We start from the raw sequence: 12,710 nt of genomic DNA, 5'->3' as shown, positions 1-12,710 counted from the left end.
TCCCAAGGATCTTTTGCCCAGTGGACAACTTTGTTTAGAGAAATGCAAACAACTCCAAATGAAATTCCTTCTAATTACTATGAAGCTAAGAAAATTATTTCCCAGCTTGGGTTTAGGGAGGTTAAGATAGATTGTTGTGTCAATGGTTGTATGATATATTACAAAGAGGACAAAGATCTTAAACAATGTAAATTTTGTGGGGAAGAGAGATTTAAGCCTAGGAAGGGTAAAAATAAAGAAATTCCAAATAAAAGAATGCATTATTTGCCGTCGATTCCAAGGCTACAAAGGTTGTATGCATCAATGAGTACTGCCCCTCATATGTTGTGGCATCACCAAAATTGTAGAAACGACGATGTGATGACACATCCTTCCCATGGTGAAGCATGGAAATATTTTAATACCAAGAATCCTCATTTTGCAAGCGAACTGCGTAATGTTAGACTTGGACTTTGTTCTGATGGATTTTCTCCTAATATTTATTTTAGCACACCGTACTCTTGCTGGCTTGTTATAGTCACCCCTTATAACCTTCCACCTCATATGTGTATGAAAGACCCCTTTTTTGTTCCTAACGTGCATCATACCCAGAAAAAAATTCCAAAGAAAAAATTGATGTTTATCTTCAACCATTGATAGATGAACTTAAAGGGTTATGGGATGAAGGCGTCCTAACATATGACATTCATAACAAGAGGAATTTTCAGTTAAAGGCCGCATTAATGTGGACCATTAACGATTTTTCTGCTTATGGAATGTTGTCTGGTTAGAGCACGGGGGGAAGATTAGCGTGTCCAATATGCATGGAGGATACCAAGGCCTTTTGGTTAGATTATGGCAGAAAAAATTTGTGGATTGACTGTCATAGGAAATATTTACTTGAAGGTCATCCTTATAGGTGTAATAAAGTTGGTTTTAAGAAGAATGTTGAGGAGGATGAAGAACCTCCTATTAGGCTTAGCAGCGAACAGGTCTGGGAAAGAGTTAGACAATATCCTAAAATAATTGACACAGGAGGACAAGTGCGATTGAGCGGATATGGGGTGGAACACAATTCGACCAAAAGGAGTATATTTTGGGATCTCCCATATTGAAAAGATCATTTGGTTCGTCATTGTTTGGATCTAATACATATTGAGAAAAATGTTTTTTATAACATAATAAATACTGTTATGGATACTGAAAGAAGGACAATGAAAAGGCAAGGTTAGACATGGCTGTGCTTTGTAGGCGACCGGATTTGAATTTGGTGCAGGTACGCGAAGGTCATTAGGCAAAGCCTAAGGGCAACTATATCTTGACACTCCAACAACGAAAAAATGTTTGTAAATGGGTACAAGAGTTAAAAATGCAAGATGGATATGTTTCAAATTTACAAAGGTGTGTTGATATCAGGGGAGGAAAATTATTTGGGATGAAAACTCATGATTGTCATGTATTTATGGAGTGTTTGCTTCCATTAGCCTTCAATGAGTTGTCAGACCATGTGTGGAAACCGTTGATTGAAATAAGTCAATATTTTAGAGACCTTTGTTCATCTACTCTTCGGGTTAGCGATCTTGTACAAATGAAAGCTAATATTCCTGTTATTTTGTGCAAGTTAGAAAGAATTTTTTCTCCTGCTTTTTTTGACGTAAGGAGCATCTACCAATTCACTTGGCATATAAGGCACGTGTTTGTGGACCAGCTCAGTATAGGTGGATGTATCCATTTGAGCGTGAAATAGGCATGTATAAGAGATCAGTGAAGAATCAGGCTAGAGTAGAGGGTTCAATTTGTCAAGCATACCTGGCTAGAGAGACACCGAGTTATTGTTCTTATTACTTTGAGCCACATGTATTTTCTAAGAAAATAAGGCCGAATTGAAATGATGATGATGATGAAAGTTCATATGAGCTACCCTTTCTATTTTTGATCAACCGGGTGTTCTTGGGGGAGCCAACAAAGACAGGTGGTTGACTAGTCTGGAAATGAAAGCCGCTCACTTACATATCTTGTTGAATTGTCCTGAAGTCGATAAATTTAGAAGTCAATACGAGCAAATCCATGGAAGCAATAATTCTTTATCCAACTTTCCATCATGGTTCCATGAGCATGTAAGTTATTACATTTTTGTTGACTATATTTTTATATGTCAAAATAAATCTTGTTTTTATAAGTACTATATTTTTATATTAGGTAAAAAATCCCAGTAATGGCATAAGTTGTCCTCATCTATTGAGTTTAGCATTCGGTCCAAAAACTAGGGTAACAAGTGTTGGTATGTTCAAGGTTAACGGGTATAGATTTCATACTCCTGAGCATGCATGTGGAAAGAAGACAGACAATATAGGCATATATATTAAAGGTGACGGAGGGAATGATGCATCTGACTGATTCGGTACTTTTAAAGAGATTTTGATTGTTGAATATCTAAGTCTTGTTAGTTTGAGAGTTACTTTATTAGAGTTACTTTATTTTACTATGAGTGGTATGACCTTACCAGGCCTCGGGAAATGCATAGACACAAAGACTACAAAATAATTGAAGTATTATCTACTAGGAGATATGGGAGTTACGATCCATTCATCCTTGCACAAAAAGCTAGACAAGTGTATTACATGCCATATCCACAACGCTTAAGTCTAATTAGAAGGTTGTGATTACATGTAAACCACAAAAAATAATGGAGGAGGCACAAAATGAGTTTGAAACTGAGGTGTATCAGAATGATGAGCCTCTACATGCTAGGATCATTTCAGAAACCGAGTTTCCACCATCATTAGCATCTACATCAGGAGATGTTGATATGATACAACTTCAAGTAGCTGACCTCCAGGTTCCTAATAATGTAAATAATGAGGATGAGGATGACATTAAGGTCTATGATGACGATGATGCTTACATTGATGATGATGAAAGTTCAGAATTCTCGGATTGAGGTTTATTCAAATTAGAAAACTCTTAAATTTATTCAAATTAATACATTTGTATCGCTTAGACAAGTACATGGCTGCTATTAAATGTGTCATGAGAGCACGGGAATTCTAAATCTGACTTTTTTATTTTTATTTTTTGTTAAATTACCTTTGAATTTAACAACTAGATTGTGATACAGTACCTCTGCAATTTACTCCAATTCTATTCTAAATCTGATATTCTTATTTCTAATTGGTTTTGCACTTTTGTTTAGTTTAATGCATGTAGTCATCATCCTACAGTGATGTATATATATAGTTGTTTTTTCTTTCGGATTATTGTAATATTTTAGAAGCTTGACTTTGTTGAAATAGTATGTTTTTACTCCAATTCTAAAGTTAAAAACTGTATTTTTTGTTAAATTACCTTTCATGAACAAGTTACTTCAATTCTATTGTGATCCGTTGTTCCCAACAATGGTGTAGCTAGCACCAAGTTGCTAGGTTTTATTTTGATTCTGCACCGATTTGCATTGTCATATGGAAGATATACGATATTTAATTATGAAACTATTGATGATTCATTCAAAATGTGATGGATCATTTGGAAACACAGCATAGGGCATATCTAATTAGCCATAGAGTGAAAGCTGACAAGTCTTTTAATAATATTACTGTATCTACTAGTCCTATACAGCTATACTACTAGCTTGGAAGAGTTCTTTAATTCACCTCTCCCTTGCAACTTGGAGGTTTTTTCGTCCAATTTGCACATGGTATAATGATTCCTAATTATAGTCATTTTACAAGTTTAGTTAAGGTATGTATCTGAATATATTATGAATTGTTAAAGAATGGCATTTTAATAAATTTTCTTTAATTTTCTGTTTTACCTTCTAATAAAATGTGTACAGGATATGGTTGGTAGAGACGGAGATCACAACCGTAGCTGTGGCCGTGGCCGAGGCCGAAAGGGGAGGCCTAGGCTTTCTACCGGTCACCCCTTTGACTTGCATGCAGATCCATACACTCTTGTTGGGTCATCATCAGGCACGACTGCTCCAACCAATGAGAGACCGGCACCTATTGCTACTACTACTCTCTTTCGTCAGGAGTCTCAGATACACATGATGCCTACTCCTAGTGTGGCAAGATCATGCACTCAACAAGCCAATGAACCTTCTAACACTACCTCACATGGTGTACAGAGTGATCCAGCTATTGTAGCTCCCAATTGAGCAGGATCTTGTGGAGAAAGATAAACCACATCTAATGGTACCCAAGATACTCAGGGTCAAGGAACTTCCGCTGCCACTGGTCACTCCAGTACAAGTGCTCCCAAGCTTAGATATGATGATGCCAAATGGTTTGTTATTTACTTTAAATTTTATGAATAGCATGTCTTATTTTTACTAAGTAATATGTCTTTATCATTTTTTGGGTTTTTGATGTAGTTGGCACCCACCTAAGCCTGGCTTGAAGCGTATTTCTCAGGTTTTTAAGAAAAACTGCAACAAGCCTTGGCTGAGTTTTGATGAGACAGAAGATGATACTCGAAAAATATGGTGGACAGAGTGGAGGATAAATTTTATCTACCTTGTTTTACGTAATTTACAATGTTATGTATCATAGTATATTATATAATAACAAGATGTTATTTCTTTTTTTAAAATAGAAATGCTTTGACATTTTTGACATGGAAGAGGATGATATCTATCAAACTTGGAGGTTTAGGGCTGCTAAGCACTTGCGAGGTATGCTCCATGCCATTCGCAAAAAAGGTGCCCATCCATATTGGATCCCACCAGAAGTTCTTGGTGAATTGATGAGACGTTGGAACACGAATGCCTATAGACAATTACAGGCGAGAAATACAGCTGCCAGGAAATCGACTCGAGATACCTCCCTTCACACTGCAGGAAGCACCACATTTCCAGAAGTGAGGTTACGCTTGGTAAGTTGTTTATATAACTTTTTTTTTTACTTTATACTATCAGTTGCCATCATAATTCCTCTAAATGGACATATTATCACTTTTTATGATTGTTTATAATTCCTATAAAATTTGTTTTAACACTTGCTGAATAAGAGAATTATGGTTTATTATTTCAATTGATTAAAAAGGTTCACATATAATTGGGATGACTTTGTTATGTGTGGTGATGTCAAAACTAAGATGGAAACCATGTATGTATTATGTAATCATAAATGGTGAATTATTATACCTATGCACATATGTAGTATCTAAAGTGAAAAGTCAAACAAGAAATTTAAAAAAGGAAAAGGCAACTTCTTAATTAACCATCAATAATTGATATATTTTTATTATGTTGGCTTACAATTTCTTTCAACCTGTGATGTATTGAGTGAGTATAAAGTCAAGCAATTTATGGAGATGATTGAACCTGGGACACTTATGTACACTCATATTTATTGATAATTTGATTACATTATGTAGAATCATTCACTTGGAAGACCATCACGTATGGATGAGTTTTTTTAGCACACTTATACTCGCAAAGAGGATAGGACTCAATGGGTTGATGAGCACTCTCGAAAGACAAAGGTAACTTACCTTCATTGTAATATTGGACTTATTTTTTTCACATATCCTCTTTGCTTTTACATTATTGATACTTATAGTAGTTTATCAATCATTTCTCTTCATTGTAGGATATATTTCAAGAGCGTATGTTTCAGAGTGAGTGGTGCACGAAATTGTGATCTCAGGCAACGACGTCAAAAACTCTGTACGCACGTCTTAATAAAGTGTTTTTCATTCACAATTTCGATACAACTAATCAGCAAGTGCACTGGATCGTCCAAGTAATAAACCTTACGTGAGTAAGGGTCGATCCCACAGAGATTGTTGGTATGAAGCAAGCTATGGTCACCTTGTAGATCTCAGTCAGGCAGATATAAAATAGTTATGGAGTTTTCGAAAATAAATAATAAGATAAGGATAGAAATACTTATGTAAATCATTGGTGAGAATTTCAGATAAGCGCATAGAGATGCTTTTGTTCCTCTAAACCTCTGCTTTCCTACTGTCTTCATCCAATCAATTCTACTCCTTTCCATGGCTGGCTTTATGTAAGGACATCACCATTGTCAATGGCTACTTTTGATCCTCTCCGGAAAATGGTCCGATGCGCTGTCACTGCATGGCTAATCGTCTGGAGGCATCACCCTTGTCAATGGCTGCATTCCATCCTCTTGTGAAAATGGTCCAAATGCTCTATCACAGCACGGCTAATCATCTGAGGTTCTCGATCATACTGGAATAGGATTCACCCTCCTTTTGCGTCTGTCACTATGCCCAGCACTCGCGAGTTTGAAGTACGTCACAGTCATTCAATCCCAGAGTCCTACTCAGAATACCACAGACAAGGTTTAGACTTTCCGGACTCTCATGAATGCCGCCATCAATCTAGCTTATACCACGAAGATTCTGATTAAGAGATCCAAGAGATACCCATTCAATCTAAAGTAGAACGGAAGTGGTTGTCAAGCACGCGTTCATAGGGAATGATGATGATTGTCACGTTCATCACATTCATATTGAAGTGCGAATGAATATCTTAGAAGCGGAATAAGTTGAATTGAATAGAAAAACAGTAGTACTTTGCATTAACTCATGAGGAACAGCAGAGCTCCACACCTTAATCTATAGAGTGTAGACACTCTACCGTTTGAAAATACATAAGTGAAAGGTCCAGGCATGGCAGAATGGCCAGCCCCCAAAACGTGATCACAGGATCAAAAATACAATCTAGGATGTCAAATACAATAGTAAAAGGTCCTATTTATACTAAACTAGTTACTAGGGTTTACAGAAGTAAGTAATTGATGCATAAATCCACTTCCGGGGCCCACTTGGTGTGTGATTGGGCTGAGCTTGAATGTTACACGTGCAGAAGCTCTTTCTGGAGTTGAACATCAGGTTGTAACGTGTTTCTGGCGTTCAACTCTGGTTTGTGACTTGTTTCTGGCGTTTAACTCTAGACAACAGCGTAGAACTGGCGTTCAACGCCCTTTTACATCATCTAAACTCGGCCAAAGTATGGACTATTATATATTTTTGGAAAGCCCTGGATGTCTACTTTCCAACGCAATTGGAAGCGTGCCATTTTGAGTTCTGTAGCTCCAGAAAATCCACATTGAGTGCAGGGAGGTCAAAATCCAGCAGCATCAGCAGTCCTTCTTCAACCTCTGAATCTGATTTTTGCTCAAGTCCGTCAATTTCAGCCAGAAAATACCTGAAATCACAGAAAAACACACAAACTCATAGTAAATTCCAGAAATGTGAATTTAACATAAAAACTAATAAAAACATCCCTAAAAGTAACTAGATTCTACTAAAAACATACTAAAAACAATGCCAAAAAGCATATAAATTATCCGCTCATCACAACACCAAACTTAAATTGTTGCTTGTCCCCAAGCAACTGAAAATCAAGTAGGATAAAAAGAAGAGAATATACTATAAATTCCAAACTATCAATGAAACATAGCTCCAATCAGATGAGCGGGACTTGTAGCTTTGTGCCTCTTGAATAGTTTTGGCATCTCACTTTATCCATTAAGGTTCAGAATGATTGGCATCTATAGGAACTCAGAGTTCAGATAGTGTTATTGACTCTCCTAGTTCAGTATGATGATTCTTGAACACAGCTATTTTATGAGTCTTGGCCATGGCCCTAAGCACTTTGTTTTCCAGTATTACCACCGGATACATAAATGCCACAGACACATAATTGGGTGAACCTTTTCAGATTGTGACTCAGCTTTGCTAAAGTCCCCAATTAGAGGTGTCCAGGGTTCTTAAGCACACTCTTTTTTTGCTTTGGACCTTGACTTTAACCGCTCAGTCTCAAGTTTTCACTTGACACCTACACGCCATAAGCACATGTTTAGGGACAGCTTGGTTTAACCGCTTAGGCCAGGATTTTATTCCTTTAGGCCCTCCTATCCACTGATGCTCAAAGCCTTGGGATCCTTTTTATTTACCCTTGCCTTTTGGTTTTAAGGGTTATTGGCTTTTTGCTCTTGCCTCTTGGTTTTAAGAGCTTTTGGCTTTTTCTGCTTGCTTTTTCTCTTTTTTTTTTGTCTATTTTTTTTTCTGCAAGCTTTGTTCTTTGCTGCTTTTTCTTGCTTCAAGAATCATTTTTCTGATTTTTCAGATTATCAAATAACATGTCTCCTTGTCATCATTCTTTCAAGAGCCAACATATTTAACATTCTTAAACAACAACTTCAAAAGACATATGCACTGTTCAAGCATTCATTCAGAAAACAAGAAGCATTGTCACCACATCAATATAATTAAACTAAGTTCAAGGATAAATTCAAAACTCATGTACTTCTTGTTCTTTTGAATTAAAACATTTTTCATTTAAGAGAGGTGATGGATTCATAGGACATTCATAACTTTAAGACAATGTTACTAAATACTAATGATCATGTAATAAGACACAAACATGGATAAGCACTTAACATAGAGAAAACGAAAAAAAGAGAATGTAAGAACAAGGAATGAGTCCACCTTAGTGATGGTGGCGTTTCCTTCTTGAGGAACCAATGATGTCCTTGAGCTCTTCTATGTCTCTTCCTTGTTTTTGTTGCTCCTCTCTCATAGCTTTTTGATCTTCTCTAATTTCATGAAGGATGATGGAGTGCTCTTGATGTTCCACCCTTAATTGTCCCATGTTGGAACTTAATTCTCCTAGGGAGGTGTTGATTTGATCCCAATAGTTTTGTGGAGGAAAATGCATTTGAGGCATCTCCGGGATCTCATGGTGATGAGCTTCATGCGTCCCTTGAGATCCATGAATGGGCTCTCTTGCTTGCTCCATCCTTTTCTTAGTGATGGGCTTCTCTTCCTCAATGATAATGTCTCCTTCTATGAAAGCTCCAGCTGAGTAATATAGATGGCAAATAAGATGAGGAAAAGCTAGCCTTGCCATGAGGGAGGACTTTTCGGCTATTTTGTAGAGTTCAAGGGAGATGACTTCATGAACTTCTACTTCCTCTCCAATCATGATGTTATGAATCATGATGGCCCAATCCACAGTAACTTCGGATTGGTTGCTAGTGGGGATGATGGAGCGTTGTATGAACTCTAACCATCCTCTAGCTACAGGCTTGAGGTCCAGTCTTCTTAGTTGAACCGGCTTGCCTTTAGAGTCAATCTTCCATTGAGCTCCTTCCACACATATGTCCATGAGGACTTGGTCTAACCTTTGATTAAAGTTGACCCTTCTAGTGTAGGGGCGTGCATCTCCTTCCATCATAGGCAAGTTGAACGCCAACCTCACATTTTCTGGACTAAAATCTAAGTATTTTCCCCGAACCATGGTGAGATAATTCTTTGGATTCGGGTTCTTACTTTGATCATGGTTCCTAGTGATCCATGCATTGGCATAGAACTCTTGAACCGTTAGGATGCCGACTTGTTGGATGGGTTTTGTTAGAACTTCCCAACCTCTTCTTTGGATTTCATGTCGGATCTCCGGATACTCATTTCTCTTGAGTTTGAAAGGGACCTCAGGGATCACCTTCTTCTTGGCCACAACATCATAGAAGTGGTCTTGATGGGCTTTGGAGATGAACCTTTCCATCTCCCATGACTCGGAGGTGGAAGTTTTTGCCTTCCCTTTCCCTTTTCTAGAGGATTCTCCGGTCTTAGGTGCCATCAATGGTAATGAAAAAGCAAAAAGCTTATGCTTTTACCACACCAAACTTAGAATATTTCTCGTCCTCGAGCAAGAGAAGAAAGAATAGATGAAGAAGAAGAAGAAGAAAATATGGAGGAGAGGAGGGATGTGTTTCGGCCAAGAAGGGAAGAGAGGGTTGTGTTGTGTGAAAATGAGGAAGAATGTAGGGCTATATATAGGGAAGGGAGGGGGGTAAGGTTCGGCCATAAGGGTGGGTTTTGGGTGGGAAATTGATTTTGAATTTTGAAGGTAGGTGGAGTTTATGAGGTAGGTTTATGGGGAAGAGTGGATGGATGTGAGTGGTGAAGTGGTGATAGGGAAGAGAGATTGAGGTGATTGGTGAAGAGTTTTGGGGAAGAGTGTTTATGGGATTGTGTGAAAGAGGGGTGAGAAGAAGTGAGTGGAGGTAGGTGGGGATCCTGTGGGGTCCACAGATCTTGAGGTGATCCTGTGGGGTCCACAGATCCTGAGGTGTTCAAGAATTTACAACCTTGCACCAAATTGGGCATGCAAAATGCCCTTGCACACAACTCTGGGCGTTCAGCGCCAGATTGGTGCTTGTTCTGGGCGTTGAACGCCCATTTGTTGCCCATTTCTGGCGTTCAACGCCAGAACCATGCTTGTTCTGGGCATTCAGCGCCAGCTCTTCTCCAGGGTGCAATTCTGGCGTTCAAACGCCCAGATGCTGCCCATTTTGGGCGTTCAGTGCTAGAAACATGCTCTGTTCTGGCGTTGAACGCCAGACAGATGCTCCTTACTGGCATTTAAACGCCACTGAGATTCTCCTCCAGGGTGTGATTTTTCTTCTGCTATTTTTTGATTCCGTTTTTAATTTTTATATTTATTTTGTGACTCCACATGATCATGAACCTAATAAAACATGAAAAATAATGAAAATAAAAATTAGATAAATAAAAATTGGTTTGCCTCCCAATAAGCGCTTCTTTAATGTCAATAGCTTGACAGTGGGCTCTCATAGAGCCTCACAGATGTTCAGAGCATTGTTGAGACTCCCCAACACCAAACTTAGAGTTTGGATATGGGAGTTCAACACCAAACTTAGAGTTTGGTTGTGGCCTCCCAACACCAAACTTAGAGTTTGACTGTGGGGGCTCTGGTTGACTCTGTTTTGAGAGAAGCTTTTTATGCTTCCTCTCCATATTTACAGAAGGGTAACCTTGAGTTGTAAACACAAGGGAGTCCTCATTCATTTGAAGGACTAGTTCACCTCTGTCAACATCAATCACAGCTCTTGCTGTGGCTAGGAAGGGTCTTCCAAGGATGATGGATTCATCCTCATCCTTCCCAGTATCTAGGACTATGAAATCAGCAGGGATGTAAAGGCCTTCAACCTTTACTAACACGTCCTCTACTTGTCCATAAGCCTGTTTTCTGAAATTGTCTGTCATCTCTAATGAGATTTTAGCAGCTTGTACCTCAAAGATTCCCAGTTTCTCCATTACAGAGAGTGGCATGAGGTTTATCCCTGACCCAAGGTCACATAGAGCCTTCTCAAAGGTTATGGTGCCTATGGTACAAGGTATTAAGAACTTTCCAGGATCCTGTTTCTTCTGAGGCAATGTCAGTTAATCCAGATCACTCAGTTCATTAGTGAACAAGGGAGGTTCATCTTCCCAAGTCTCAATACCAAATAATTTGGCATTCAGCTTCATGATTGCACCAAGGTACTTGGTAACTTGCTCTTCAGTAACATCCTCATTCTCTTCAGAAGAGGAATACTCATCAGAGCTCATGAATGGCATAAGGAGGTTTAATGGAATCTCTATGATCTCTAGATGAGCCTCAGATTCCTTTGGTTCCTCAAAGGGAAACTCCTTATTGATCACTGGACGTCCCAGGAGGTCTTCCTCCTTGGGATTCCGTCCTCTCCTTCCCTTACAGATTCGGCCATGGTGATTAATTCAATGGCCTTGCACTCTCCTTTTGGATTTTCTTCTGTATTGCTTGGGAGAGTATTAGGAGGGAATTCAATGATCCTTTTACTCAGCTGGCCCACTTGTGCTTCTAAATTTCTAATGGAGGATCTTGTTTTATTCATGAAACTCACAGTGGCCTTAGATAGATCAGAGACTAAGTTTGATAAATTAGAAGTATTTTGTTCAGAATTCTCTGTCTGTTGCTGAGTGGATGATGGAAAAAGTTTACTATTATTAAACCTATTTCTTCCACCATTATTAAAGCCTTGTTGAGGCTTTTGATGATCCTTCCATAAGAGATTTGGGTGATTTCTCCATGAGGGATTATAGGTGTTTCCATATGGTTTACCCATGTAATTTACCTCTGCTATTGCAGGGTTCTCAGGATCATAAGCTTCTTCTTCAGAAGATGCTTCTTGAGTACTGTTGGATGCAGCTTGCATTCCATTCAGACTCTGAGAAATCATATTGACTTGCTGAGTCAATATTTTATTCTGAGCCAATATGGCATTCAGAGTATCAATTTCAAGAACTCCCTTCTTCTGAGGTGTCCCATTACTCACAGGATTCCTCTCAGAAGTGTACATGAACTGGTTATTAGCAACCATGTCAATGAGTTCTTGAGCTTCTGCAGGCGTTTTCTTTAGGTGAATGGATCCACCTGCAGAGGTATCCAATGACATCTTAGATAACTCAGACAAACCATCATAGAATATATCCAGGATGGTCCATTCTGAAAGCATGTCAGAATGACACTTTTTGGTCAGTCCTTTGTATCTCTCCCAAGCTTCATAGAGGGATTCACCTTCTCTCTGTCTGAAGGTTTGGACATCCACTCTAAGCTTACTAAGCTTTTGAGGAGGAAAGAACTTGGCCAAGAAAGCCTTGACTAGCTTATCCCAAGAGTTCAGGCTATCTTTGGGTTGAGAGTCCAACCATGTTCTAGCTCTGTCTCTTACAGCAAAAGGGAAAAGCATGAGCCTGTAGACTTCAGGATCTACTCTATTAGTCTTAACAGTATCACATATCTGCAAGAATTCAGTTAAGAACTGAAAAGGATCTTCAGATGGAAGTCCATGAAACTTGCAGTTCTGCTACATCAGAGAAACTAATTGAGGTTTCAGCTCAAAATTGTTTGCTCCAATGGCAGGAATGGAGAT

At 38.7% G+C, this 12,710-nt stretch overlaps 1 non-coding gene across 1 annotated transcript; it reads left to right on the top strand.

Moving 5' to 3' along the window:
- Window positions 1–12,291: 12,291 nt before the first annotated feature.
- On the top strand, window positions 12,292–12,395 carry LOC112739616 (small nucleolar RNA R71). The gene has a single exon (XR_003170548.1). It is a non-coding gene; the product is annotated as a small nucleolar RNA R71 (small nucleolar RNA).
- The last annotated feature ends 315 nt before the right edge of the window (window positions 12,396–12,710 follow it).

Source organism: Arachis hypogaea, chromosome 13 (assembly GCF_003086295.3).
Source record: "Arachis hypogaea cultivar Tifrunner chromosome 13, arahy.Tifrunner.gnm2.J5K5, whole genome shotgun sequence".
Classification (NCBI taxonomy): domain Eukaryota; kingdom Viridiplantae; phylum Streptophyta; class Magnoliopsida; order Fabales; family Fabaceae; genus Arachis; species Arachis hypogaea.
This window is presented reverse-complemented; position numbering and strand designations above follow the sequence as displayed.